This window comes from Cupressus sempervirens, chromosome 10, assembly GCF_028749045.1.
Source record: "Cupressus sempervirens isolate cs-2001-9-10 chromosome 10, ASM2874904v1, whole genome shotgun sequence".
Lineage (NCBI taxonomy): Eukaryota > Viridiplantae > Streptophyta > Pinopsida > Cupressales > Cupressaceae > Cupressus > Cupressus sempervirens.
The window spans coordinates 144676912-144690146 of NC_143127.1; positions in this window are offsets into that span (position 1 = coordinate 144676912).

Here is a 13235-nt window from a genome sequence, read left to right on the forward strand (position 1 = left end):
GAAGAGGTTAATGGAACATGTTCTAAATCTAAAGTACCCATATTACCAAGATATGTTAGAAGGCACCATGCACCTAATCAGATCATTGGAGACAAGTCAGATGGAACAATGACAAGAAACAAATTGAAAGGTACATATTTACTTGCTAAATTTGACCCTAGAAATGTTAAATATGCTTTGGATAATGAAAGTTAGATTGAAGCTATGAATGAAGAAATAGAATGGATAGAGAAGAATAAGACTTGGACTCTTTTTCCTAGACCCAAGGACAAAAATGTAATTAGCACAAAGTGGGTATTCAAAAATAAGCTAAAAGAAGATGGAAAAGTTTCAAGAAACAAAGCAAGGTTAGTTTGTAAAGGTTATTCTCAAGAAGAAGGTATTGATTATGGTGAAACATTTGCTCCTATTGCAAGATTAGAAGGTGTTGGAACCTTACTAGCATATGTAGCATACAAAGGTTTTAAAGTTTATCAAATGGATGTAAAATCTATTTTCTTGAATGAAATTCTTGATGATGAAGTCTACATTGAATAAGCTAAAGGTTTTGTAGATTCTAGCAAAAGATATATGGTGTATAAATTACACATAGCATTGTACAGTCTCAAGCAAGCTCCTAGAGCTTGGTACAAAAGACTTCATTAGTACCTGATAAAGATTGGTTTTCAAAGAACAAATGATGACAACAATCTGTATATCAAAGAAGGACCAGACAAGAAGATTGTGTTGGTAGAAATATTTGTGGATGACACTTTATTTATAAGAAATGGTGACTTATGAAAGGCAATTTCAGAAGAGATGAGTAAAGAATTTGAGATATCCATGTTTGGAGAGATTTAAAATTCTTTTTTGGATTGCAGATCTAGCCGAAGAAAGATGGTATCTATATTACTCAATCAAAATATATCAAAGATATAACTAAATAAATTTGGAATGGAAGATTCAAAATTTGTTGGAACACCTATGTCTACTAGATATAAGCTTTCCAAAAATGATGATTCAAAAGAGGTAGATCAAACCACATACAAATCAATGATTGGAAAATTGCAGTATGTAGTGCACACAAGGCCTAATATTGCATTAGCAATTGTTATGGTGTCAAGATTCTCAGTAAGTCCCAAAGAAAATCACATGATGGAAATCAAGACAATCATGAGATATATAAAAGGTACTAAAGACTATGGATTATGGTGCAAAAAAGGAGGCAATTTGGATTCAAAAGAATTCATAGATGTTGATTGGGCAGGAAGTGTTGATGATAGAAAAAACACAAGTGGTGGAGGATTCTTTCTTGGTAAAAGACTAGTATCTTGGACAAACAAGAAGTAGAATTGTGTTTTTCAGTCCACAATAGAGGCAAAATATGTGGTAGCAGTAGTTAATTTCTCTAATGTTGTTTGGTTCAAACAACTATTGATAGGTATGAAGATAGAGATAAAAGATCCAATGGTTATCTTTTGTGATAACACTAGTGTTGAGAATATGGGTGTTGAACACATTGCATAATATTGTTATATTTTATTATGTAATGTTGTATCTAGGAGCACCTAGATGGACGTACAACATATAAAGATTCTCATGGGATATACTTTATGAGTTGTATTGTAACATTGTGATAATATATCATTTAATTATTTAATATTGGGAAAAAAATTAAAATTTCCAATATTAAATGTGGGGTCAATGGGTTAGGTAGCACATGGTTTATGTAATACTACTTGGTGGTTTTGTGAGACTTGCTACTATATAAGCAACCATAAGGGTAGTTGTTGTGTAGGTGAGAAAGGTGAGAAGACATAAGGGAAAAATGCAAGAGTCGAGCAAGACAAGGCTCGACAAGGAAGCCAAGGGAGCATTTGTGAATGCTGGAAGCATGGCATGGGATGTGTAGATTCATGCTTATTTACATAGATTTCTCAGTTGTGGCTATGGCTTTGAAGGCTTCCATGGTTGTATTGCAATGGTTTTTTGTTGAATAATATACGGTGATGGATGCTTTTGGAGGTTGGGTTTTTCCCTCAATGAGGGTTTCCCAAGGTATATCTTGTGGCACAATTTTTGTGGGTATGTTGTCAATTATCTTGTATGTAGATTTTAATTACATATTTATTTCAAATTTTTTATGGGTTATGTGGAAATGGCTATTTTTTTGTTGCAAGTTTCCTTACAAGTGGTATCAAAGCTATGGTTTTATTGTCACAACCCTAGATTGAATCCATGAGAATTCATGAGAGGATAAAAGAAAGGGCAAGAGATATGAGTTGTTTATTGTAGATCTAAGGGTTTTGGGTTTGCTGTTATGATGGGATATTGGTAGATTTTGGGCATGTGAAATTGTTGGACAAAAGGGTTTTTTTGGATGTTTCATTTAAATGAGGGTTTTAGTGGGGAGCTTGCAAAAATGACCTCATAGATAAAAATAGACCTCACCAAAGAATATGAGTTGATGTTTCCATAAATTTTGATATATAATATGCCCTAGATTGGCCATTTTCAGAGGAAATGAAGGAGTTTGTAAGTTTCAGTCAATGATGGCCATCAAATTGAACCCCGTCAGAGTTTTCGTCACAAAAAAAAATCACAATGAAAATGGTAAAAAGACTATCTTAGTAAAATGGTCATAACTTTCTCTCAGGATATTGGATTTCAGACTTCTTCTAGGCATTGGAAAGCTAATTTAGAGCACTACAACTTGGCATAGGTTTGGTTCTATGATTTTGAAATTTGGTTAGGTTTTAATAGCTTGAAAGTTACATGTTGGTTACTTTGAGCATAAATCAGGGCATAACTTGGGCATACAAAGTCTGATTTTGGACTTTGAGTAGTCAATAGAAAGCTCTAGGAGAGCACTACACATTGGTTTAGATTTTTTGTAGGTTTGGCATGGTTTACTTGGTGATATATTGATCTAAACAATTTATGGTATATATTAACTTTGGCAACATTGTGAGTTTATGACATTGTATGTTTAAAGATGTAAGATTTGATGTCATTGTATACTTAGGTCATACTTCAGATTGGTCTCATGATAATATGGTTATCAGTATTTGGTTTGGATATGTATGATGACTTTTTGGTTCTACAAGTTGTGTAGTGTTGTAAGTGGTCTATACTTATAGTTTGTATTTATAGCTTGGTTATGGGTTGTCTTTACCCATTGATCTTTCATTATTGATGCATATTCAATTGGTGACTTGGATTTATGTTTTCTATGCCCTGAGTCACATGATTTGCTAATTTTTTCTTCATGTAGAAGGTATGAGATTTTGTTACTAGGTATAGTCATGGTGGAGAATTGTGGTTGACTATTTTATGCTAACAGGTTGGACATATTGAGAGTTAGATGCTTAGTTCATGAATGTGATCATGTTGTTATCAATTTTGGAATGACATGATTGGATATATAGGTACATATTTGATGTTCATTGGTTTGGATTCCTAATTTGGTTATGGTGGTATATCTTCTTAGTTAAGGATCATGGTTATTTGGTTTCTTTTGAGGAGCTCATGATGTGCACTTTGAGTTCTTGGATGGTTTGATGCCTTGATTGATTCTTATGGTTAGAGGATGGTTTTTTCATCATGATGTCATGGATAGCTTAGATATACAATTTAGTGGGAGCTTGTGATAGTGATGAGGTGACAGTGCAAGATTAGTTCCTAGTTTGGTTTGTATCTTCTTGAGTTTTGAGATCTTCTTTTCACTTGGTATTGATACTTTGGTTGTGTGTGTGTAGACCTAGAGGATCTTCATGTAGGAGATGGATTTATATGATTACATGGATGACTCAGTACCATGGTTGAGTGGGAGTTGTTAGCATTGATATAATGTTTGAGTGTTTGTAGATGTTGGAGGTTTGTCTTAGATCTTGTTGCTACAGCAGCGTCTGACATTTGCATGGTGCACTTGTTATCTTCATGGTGCATAAAGATGGTTAGATCTTGAGAACTCATGGGGTTCTTAGTTATCTTCATAGTGTGTAGAGATGTGTTTTCATGGTATGTGGAGATGGTTTTCTTCATGGTGTGTGGAGATGGTTGCATCTTGAGGACTAGTGGAGTTCTTGGTAAGGTGTGATTTATGCTTTCATTTGACATGTTATCCTTTGTGTTAGGATGGTTTCATTTTTATGTCATGATATAATCTTGATACACGTTTAGAGTTTTGACATGTTATAGTATGTTCATATGAAGCATGTTATCTCTTTGGTTGAGATGGTAAGATCATGTTGTTATGTTTATGTTCCTGAGGCCATGGTTGAAATGTTGATAATGATCTTGGTTTAGTTTCTTGGTATTGAGTACATTGATCATAAGCTATATACTTCATGATATTTATATGTTGCATTTGGAGTTGGCATGGATTGATTGGTTATAGGTGCTCATGGATACTTAGAGATAGTGGTGATGTTGATTTCTCTTAGATTAGAGAAGTATTTGTTGGGACAGTTGATGATTTCAGCACGAAGTCCAAGGGGCATTCACCTAATATGGACTTGAGAGGAGATTGTTCTTAGATGGGTCTTGGTTGGAGACTTGTATATCTTGATGAGCATTCTCATTCCCCACTCTTGGTCTACTCAGTGGTTTTCTACTTGAGAGGTATAGTCCATTGTTTCTCTCAGGTGCATTATGTTTATGCTTGTCTTTCATGGATATGGATCTTGAACTATGGCATGTGAGTTAGTTTTGGAGGGTTCATTTGAGAGATGGTTTAGCATTGGTTGTTATCTCCATTTGCATCTATTGTTATGCTGGTTGAGTTTGGGAGATGGTTTTATATTGGGCATATTCCTTGGTTTAGGAATGGTTTATGAGTTTGATCTTCTTGTGAGAGGCTTGCATCCATGATTAGTTATATGGTATGGTTGGGTGTTGTTGAGGCTTCTTGTTGGGGTTTCATGGAGGAGATCATAATTGCACAGTTTAAATCTAGAGGTGTGTCTATAAGGACATGATACAAGTTATGATTTGCATGGTTTCTCTTTGATATTGGTTATCTTCCTGGATGTTCGGTTTCACTTACATTAGATTTGAGATTGGTTGGAGATTGTGATCACTAGTTTGTGCTCATGTATGTCATGTGAGAGATGACATGGTTATTCATTTATCTCTTTCCTTTGTTGGTTGTGGAGAGCTTGGGAGATTGTTGGAGATTTTTCATGAGAGTTGTTCTTGCAGATTATTGGTTTGTGTGTTGTGGATTTCCTTGAGACTACATGGATTCACTTCTTTGAGATGTTGTGAGTGGATTGGTTATAGATTTGACATTATCTTTTGTAGTGGGAGCTTCTTGGTATATATGTGGTAGGTATTGCTCTTGAGGCTTGTGATTGTAGGTTGTAGATTGGATATGTTGATGATGTGAGATTCACTTAGTATACCTTTGGAGGTATGGATAGTTGGATGGATTAGCACTTGTTGTGGGTGTTATTTTAGCTATAGATATTTTGACAACTATAGATACATGTGATTACCTTTGGATCAGGTTTTTGTGCTTGGAATTTCAGTTGGTACAAGATTTTATAATCTTCTAATGTGACAGGTTGGGTGGCTTTATCTTTGGATGGCTTCTATATATGTTTGGTGGCAGTAACATAATAGGAGGTGAGATCATTCATGTTTGAGATGCTGAATACTTTGATTTTGTTGGGGGTACTAGGATGGAGCACATGGTGTACTTTGATCCATGACGTTGGATGTGCTAGGAGGGATTTTTCCCTTGTTCATTTATGTGGCTACGGATTGACCGTATGCAATGTATACAAGTGGGAGATTGTTGAGATTATGGGTGTTGCACATATTGCATAATATTATTATATTTTATTATGTAATTTTGTATAAAGATGTATTGTAATATTGTGATAATATTTTACGTAATTATTTAATATTGGGAAAAAGAATTAAAATTTTCAATATTAAATGTGGGGTCAATGGGCTAGGTAGCACATGGTTTATGTAATACCACTTGGTAGTTTTGTGGGACTTTCTATTATGTAAGCAGCCACGAGGGTAGTTGTTGTGTAGGTGAGAAAGGTGAGAAGACATAAGGGAAAAAGGCAAGAGTAGAGCTAGACAAGACTTGATAGGTTAGCCAAGGGAGCATTTGTGAAGGTTGGAAGCATGGTATGGGATGTGTGGATTCATGCTTGTTTACATGGATTGCTCAATTTTGGCTATAGCTTTGAAGGCTTCCATGGTTGTATTGCAATGTTTTTTTGTTGAATACTACATGGTGATGGATGCTTTTGGAGGCTAGGCTTTTCAATCAATGAAGGTTTCCCAAGGTATATCTTGTGTCATAATTTTGTGGGTATGTTGTCTATTCTCTTGCATGTAGATTTCAATTGCATGTTTATTTCAAATTTGTTATGGGTTATATGGAAATGGTTATATTCTTTGTTGAAAATTTCATTATAACCAGTGCAATTAATAAATCCAAAAATCCTATGATGCATACCAAAACCAAGCACATTGCTATAAAATATCATTTTTTGAGAGAATTGCTACAAGATAAAGATGTAAGATTGGAATATGTGAATACTAAAGAGAAAATTGTAGATATATTCACTAAGCCATTACCTAAGGATGCATTTTTGTATCTAAGAGGTAAGTTAGAGGTCATTCCCCTATCTGAAGCTCACTAAATAAAGTTTATTGATGCATCAACCAAAGCATGTTGAAGATCAGACACTTGATGCAATATTGAAAAGGGAACATTGCAAATGAATCAGTACATGAGGTACATTGATATTCACTGAATATTGTCTTTGGCATTAGATTTCAATAGGGAGAAGTTTGTTGTCATATCTCACTAAAATTTTATTACTTTAGAGATATCAAAAGAAGATGTTGAAGATAGAGTTTTGTTGGCATAGGGAGAAATTGAAGGCAGAGGGAGTTCTCATGGATGAGAATTAGAATGAAACTAAGGATATGTTCCTTATTTTATTCTTGCTCTAAAAAATTATTGTATTATGACATGCTGTGTTGCCATCAATGCCAAAGAGGGAGATTGTTGAAAATAATTGATTAATTGTGTTTTTTTTTTTTTATGTTACACAAAATGTCTATCATTGCCAGTTAGTGAATGTTGCGTTCACTTGGGTGATGAAGATAGGTTCTTGTGTCTGTCAAGCATTCCAAAGTTTTTCTAATTCAAAAGACAGTGTCTACTGAGTTCACTTGGTCATCAAAGGAAAGTTTGCAGAAGTTGAGTGTTAATTGAGCTCACTCAGTTAATGAAGAAAATGTTGGATGGAACTAGTGTTAACCAAGCTCACTTGGTTACCAAAGAAACTTTGTGAATATGTAGTGTTAACTAATTTCACTTGGTTAACATAGGAAAAACATTTTTGAGTTAGTGTCTACCGAGCATGGTTGGCTAACAAAGGATTTTCTTGTTTTGGCATATTTAGTTCAATTGATTTTGTTTGTTGGTTCTAGTTGATTGGGAAGATGAATATTAAGTATTCTAAGTTGTATTCAAGCCAACTTGATAATTTGTAAGATATAAATATAAGGTTAAGTTGAGGATTGAATGTGTGGAATAGCATAGAAGATTTGATGATGCTTAGAGGAAGTGAATTAGAAGGATAGGAAAAATATCCTTATTGAGTTGCAAAGATACATTCAATTAGGAAGATCAATTATACAAGCCAAATTGAGATCTGTAATCAGCAATTCAATTGCATAAAAAATTAGGTTGTCTCATTGTTACTTTAGAACCATTGTAGTAGTGATCTAAATCTCTTATCTGAGTTGGCTTAACAGCTATTTGTAAATCTTCTAACAAGATGGCATTTCTATTTGAAGTGTCTAAAGACCTCTAACAAGGCCACTCCTTACAAGGTGATTAAATCCTCTAACAGGGTCACACCTAATAGTGTGTTTTGTAATGTTTAAGGGGGATGACTCCTAACAGGGCTCACTTTAGAAGAGTGAAAATTAGTAACTAGTTGCAATTGGTGGTTTTTCCCAAATTGGGTTTCCATGTTAAATCTTGGTGTCACTTGTGTTCATGCTATTTCTTTTATGTGTTTGTAACTAAGTTAAATAAGGTTAATCACAGAAAACATCTTATGATTTGCATTTGCTGAGTCACTATTGTTATTCAATTATTGTTGAGTTACATTATTTGCTAGTGTAAACAAAGTGCATATGTGTTTGCCGAGTTACAACAGAATACAATTTAATCAAAAAAAATTATTTGTATTGACATATAAGGGATCTAGGATTTATTTTTTAGTAATTGATTTACCCCTTCCCTCTCAATTACTCCTCTTATATTTCCAACAGTGGGAATAACTTTTAATTGTATAATTGGATTGAGATAAATTTTGGATATGTTTGGGGAAACCTAATTATCTAAATTTTCTCCAAGGTGCTTTGCAAAATTCACCATAGATCAAAATTTATGAACATTAGAGTAAAGCACTATCTAAATTGTCAATTACAATCATCAGATGATGAAAACTCTTTATCACTAGCATATGCCACATGTCCACGAATACATATGGGCCTCAACTTAATTTGGTAAACATGTTTTTTATTATCTATGTAACTTTAAAATGGGTGAAATATTAAATTTTTATAAAGTGATACTAGAGGTAATTTATGAGAATAATCAAAAGGATTTCCAAGAAACAGTTGCAGGGACCAAAATGTAATAGAAAATCATTATTTATTATAAAACCATCAACATGCTTGGGGTTCTTTTTTCTGATTGTTGATTGTACTAGAGAGAATGGGGATATAATTTCTTTTTCTATAGATTGATTGTAATAACATGGATGTTGTGACCTCATTGTCATATCATTTTGTATCTGAGATAAAGAGTTAATTCATATTTTGGGTTTTTTGGTCCAAATACTAATTTCTTTTATTGAGGTAAATATATCATATCATAATAACTTTCAATTTTTGGTTACTAAATTATAGTTCTCTTTAAATAGATGTTTGAGTCTGTAGATTTAATCATCCTTTATGCTACAGAAATTGTTTCTTTTTTTTCTTTGTGATGTGAAAGATTCAACAAGTTATCGTGTGGCCAGCTACTAGTATTTCTCTCATTTCCATTTATAAACTTGATTATCACATTCATTTCATTTTGATGAATGAATCTTAATTTCCTTCATGTCTTCAAGTTAAAGGCATACCAATTTATCTGATTTATTGTATATCTATTAAGAGGGAGTTGTACCTCTCAATTCAAAGGATGATTATCAATACAATGATCATCTATGTAAAATTTGGTATTCTTTGTTTTTCATGTTAGGCATCTTGACTCACTCCATTTATCTCTCTTTGAAGGACAAATTTTTTTGCTAATAGGTACAATGTGCAATTCTCTTCTATGTGTCTAGATCGTCACTGCTAGATCACTCTCTTCTACTAGTTTGTAGTGCTTGTCTTCCTTCACCAATTGCTCATTCTAGTCTCCTACTCAACCTTGCTATCACAAATCCTTTTATTTAACTAAAATATTTTTTCCTCTTAACCCTAACCCTTCAATTGAATTTTTTTTCCCTCTCTTTATTTTCATGCCTTGCACAAACCTTAATTATTATATTTGACTTGGCTAGACTTCAACTTTATTTTACGTTTCCCCCACTTGAACTGGTCAAAATGTGTTACATATAGAGTCTAAACATATTATACATCCCAAGAAAACACATATATCTTTTATTAGCCTTCACTATTACATTTTCATTATCTAATGTATCTCTTCCTTGACCTCTTTGCTAACTATTCACACTTGTTAAGTAATCATCATTCATTACTTTGTGATCACTAATTGTGACAAGTGTCCTCACCATTTCTTTGTAACATGTTGAAATCATAGTTCTCATTGATCAATGTATAATTTCCATCAATAAAATCCATGAGATAGTCATATACCTTACAACATGATAAATGATTAGGTAATCCTAATTTTTTTCATTGTATTTATCAATGCCAATTATCTCAACAAAACTATCTACTAAAACACTTTTTACATTTTTATTTTTTGTAGTTCTTAGCCATAATAGTCTTTCCTTGAATTGATCTTTTATTTTTATTTTTTTCCTAATACACATGCATGCTCGCACACGTACACACACCATCTAAAAATGGAAGTATTCATCCCATAATGACCTCTTGGACCATGGATGAACCTATGCTCAATGTGGTCTTTCTCCTTTATCTTTCCTCTTTTCCTTATTATGTATACACCTCCTCCAGGGCCTTCTAGATCTCTCTCTCTATGACCTTCCTTGGGAACACATCAACCTCTTCCCCATGGATTTGGGAGGATGGGGCCCGAAGTGCCTCAAGGTTTTTAATTATTTACTTTTGATTCTTAGTCAACTTGTATTATTTTTATGCCTGAAAGCTAGCATAAAATAATGCTTGGGATCTTCATTTTCACACATTATCAAGCTAACCAAGTGCAAGCTCAAAGCATTCAAGCAAGAAATTTCTCATCAAGAATTCAAGGATCCTTTGTGGGCATTTCCTCTTCAAGATCTTGCATGTTTTTGGCCATCAAGGGAGGAGATCTACATTGAGACATTCATTATCTTATTCATTTATGGACATTTACATCCATAGCTCCATGATGTAGTTTTGGTAGATCCATTATAGCTATGGAGATATCCTACATTCTACATAGTGAATTGAGCACGCATACAACTCAAATCCTTATTGAAAAGGGTTTTTAAAAGCAAGGTAAATTCTTGCATTTATCTTATTTTCTTTACATGCATTTACATGTCAATTTCAAGGTTGATTCCTCAATCTAGGACTTGACCAAGGAAATACCTCATCCACTCAAAAATAAAAAATCAAATTTACTATGCATAGGAACAAGTTAGCAAATTTATGGTTGCAGACCTAGAAAAGTTACATGGTCCTAGGAACATGGTAACTTTGTAGAATGGCATTCAAACACTTTTCCTCCAAGTTGACCTATTCCTTCAGCCTCGATGAGAAAATTAGTTTTTACTGTTTTATGGTTTTTCTATTCTATTCAAGGATTAGTGAATATAATCTCATAATCAGACCCAGATACACACTTATCAGAGTGAAAAGACACTTTCCTATATACATTTCAAGGTCTTATATCTTTCATTTTAATTTTTAGTTTAAACATAATTACATATTTTAATGGGAATGATTGCATTCATTTAAAATTAATATCTACATTATATGTCATATTTAATCAAATAGTTTAACTTCTCTTTTACATTTACACATCTTACACATGGGAAAAAGAGTATTTCCTTTTATCACATTCCTTTTCACAAGTTGGATTGAGTATTGGCATCCCTTTCTCTACTTGGACATGCTAATATATTCAAGTTCAAAAGGGGATCATGTTTGAGAATTTTACTTCTCCGTACACACATATTTAATTGTCTAGTGGGTAAAGTGAAAGACTTGGTACCATTTCACCACTCTGTGTGTGTGTGTGTGTGTGTGTGTGTGTGTGTGTGTGTGTGTGTGTGTGTGTGTGTGTGTGTGTGTGTTAGAAAGTAAAGTCCACCATGATAACTAAGAGGGGGTGAATTAGTTATCAAATCAATATAGCTTTTATAAACTTTATTAAAAATTAAACATGTGAACAATATAATCAGAAATCATAAGAAGATACACATACACAATAACACCAAATATGTTAACTAGGGAAACCCTTGATCAAAGAGAAAACCATTGTGGGGATGGTACCCACAAAATGATGTACTAATATAAAATTTCATTGTAAGAGGATGGAATATGTTAGGATCCAATGAAATACATTCAATACATATCAATCCCTGTTAGGAGATTCCAACCCTGTTAGGAGTTGTGCCAACCCTATTAGGACTTGTAGAAAGAGGTGGACTCTCTGTCCAAATATCTTCAATGGAAATATCACCAAACTCACTTTCCAATTATTCTTTGTATTATTCTTTTCAAAATAATAGAAATTAAATTGATCTTTTCAACTTGAACTCTTTCTCTATCCTCTTACTGTGCCAATACTGCACTAAATACCTTCTCATATCTCAATACCAAATTTTCAAATTTGCATCACATTGATCCCTTTGATTGCTTACTCACATTTACAAATTTCACATATCACTTTCACAACTCACACTTACACATAATCATATACATGTTACACATTTTATCATAAGGAAAATAACTTTCCTTTATACCATATCCTCAAAATAATTCATTGAGTCGGCCTTGAGGATTTCCCAATTAATTATAATAGGACCTCATTAAGATATTGCAAAACATTACATATTTTTACAATTACCAAACATTGTCAACTCATAGTAATTAAAAATTATCACACATGCAACCTTAGACCTTGCACACTTGTTGATGTCATCATCAGGCTGTCTACTATCACTATCTAACTTTTCTCATCATGATTCTATCCCTATTAAGAGATATAATCCAAACACCAAAAACTATTTCTTAGGTACTCTGTCTATATACTATCTTTTGTAAATCACAAATAACTTTCACATGTCTTTGAATTTTTGTACACACACTTTTCCACATCATCAAGACATACTTTAGATAATATCCTCAATTGCAGTTGACCTCATCATCAATACGCAGTCTGTAAGACCTTATTCTTTGTTTGTTACTCTGCAAGTCTTTATAGAAACAATATTATATTTGTTGATCTCTAAGCCTAAGTCACCTATTAGTGTCTAACACTTAGTCATTTACAAGGCACTACTGGATGGTCATCACTGTGATTGAACCATCCAGAGAAGGCCAAGCTATAGAGGACTTGTTTATATTTTATAATAGGTCGAGTATGTCAGAGGTTTTCGAGAACCTCAGTAGAGATTGAGCTAGCATATATGTTGAGTAACATAGAAGAGACCAAACATTTGGGAAGTCAGTTAATGTTGAGTGAGTCAATTTATACCAAGTGTATAGAACTTGAGTGATAGTATGAATGTTAGTTATGACCGAGCGTCAGAACATTCAAGTGCCAAGTAAACCAGTTTTGACATATGAGTTTGTAATTGCACAAACACATATGTAAATCATTTTAGCTAACTTATACATGATATTTTAAGATTGTAGAGATAATTATGGAGAAGATTCTACATTTTGTTAGAAGACATTAATCCCTAGAAGAGAAGATTAACCAATTAGAAAATTGGAAAGATAAAATGGCAAAAGGATGAGATTTGGATCATTGATCCTAATCTAGAACTTACTATGATTATCTATTTAAGAAG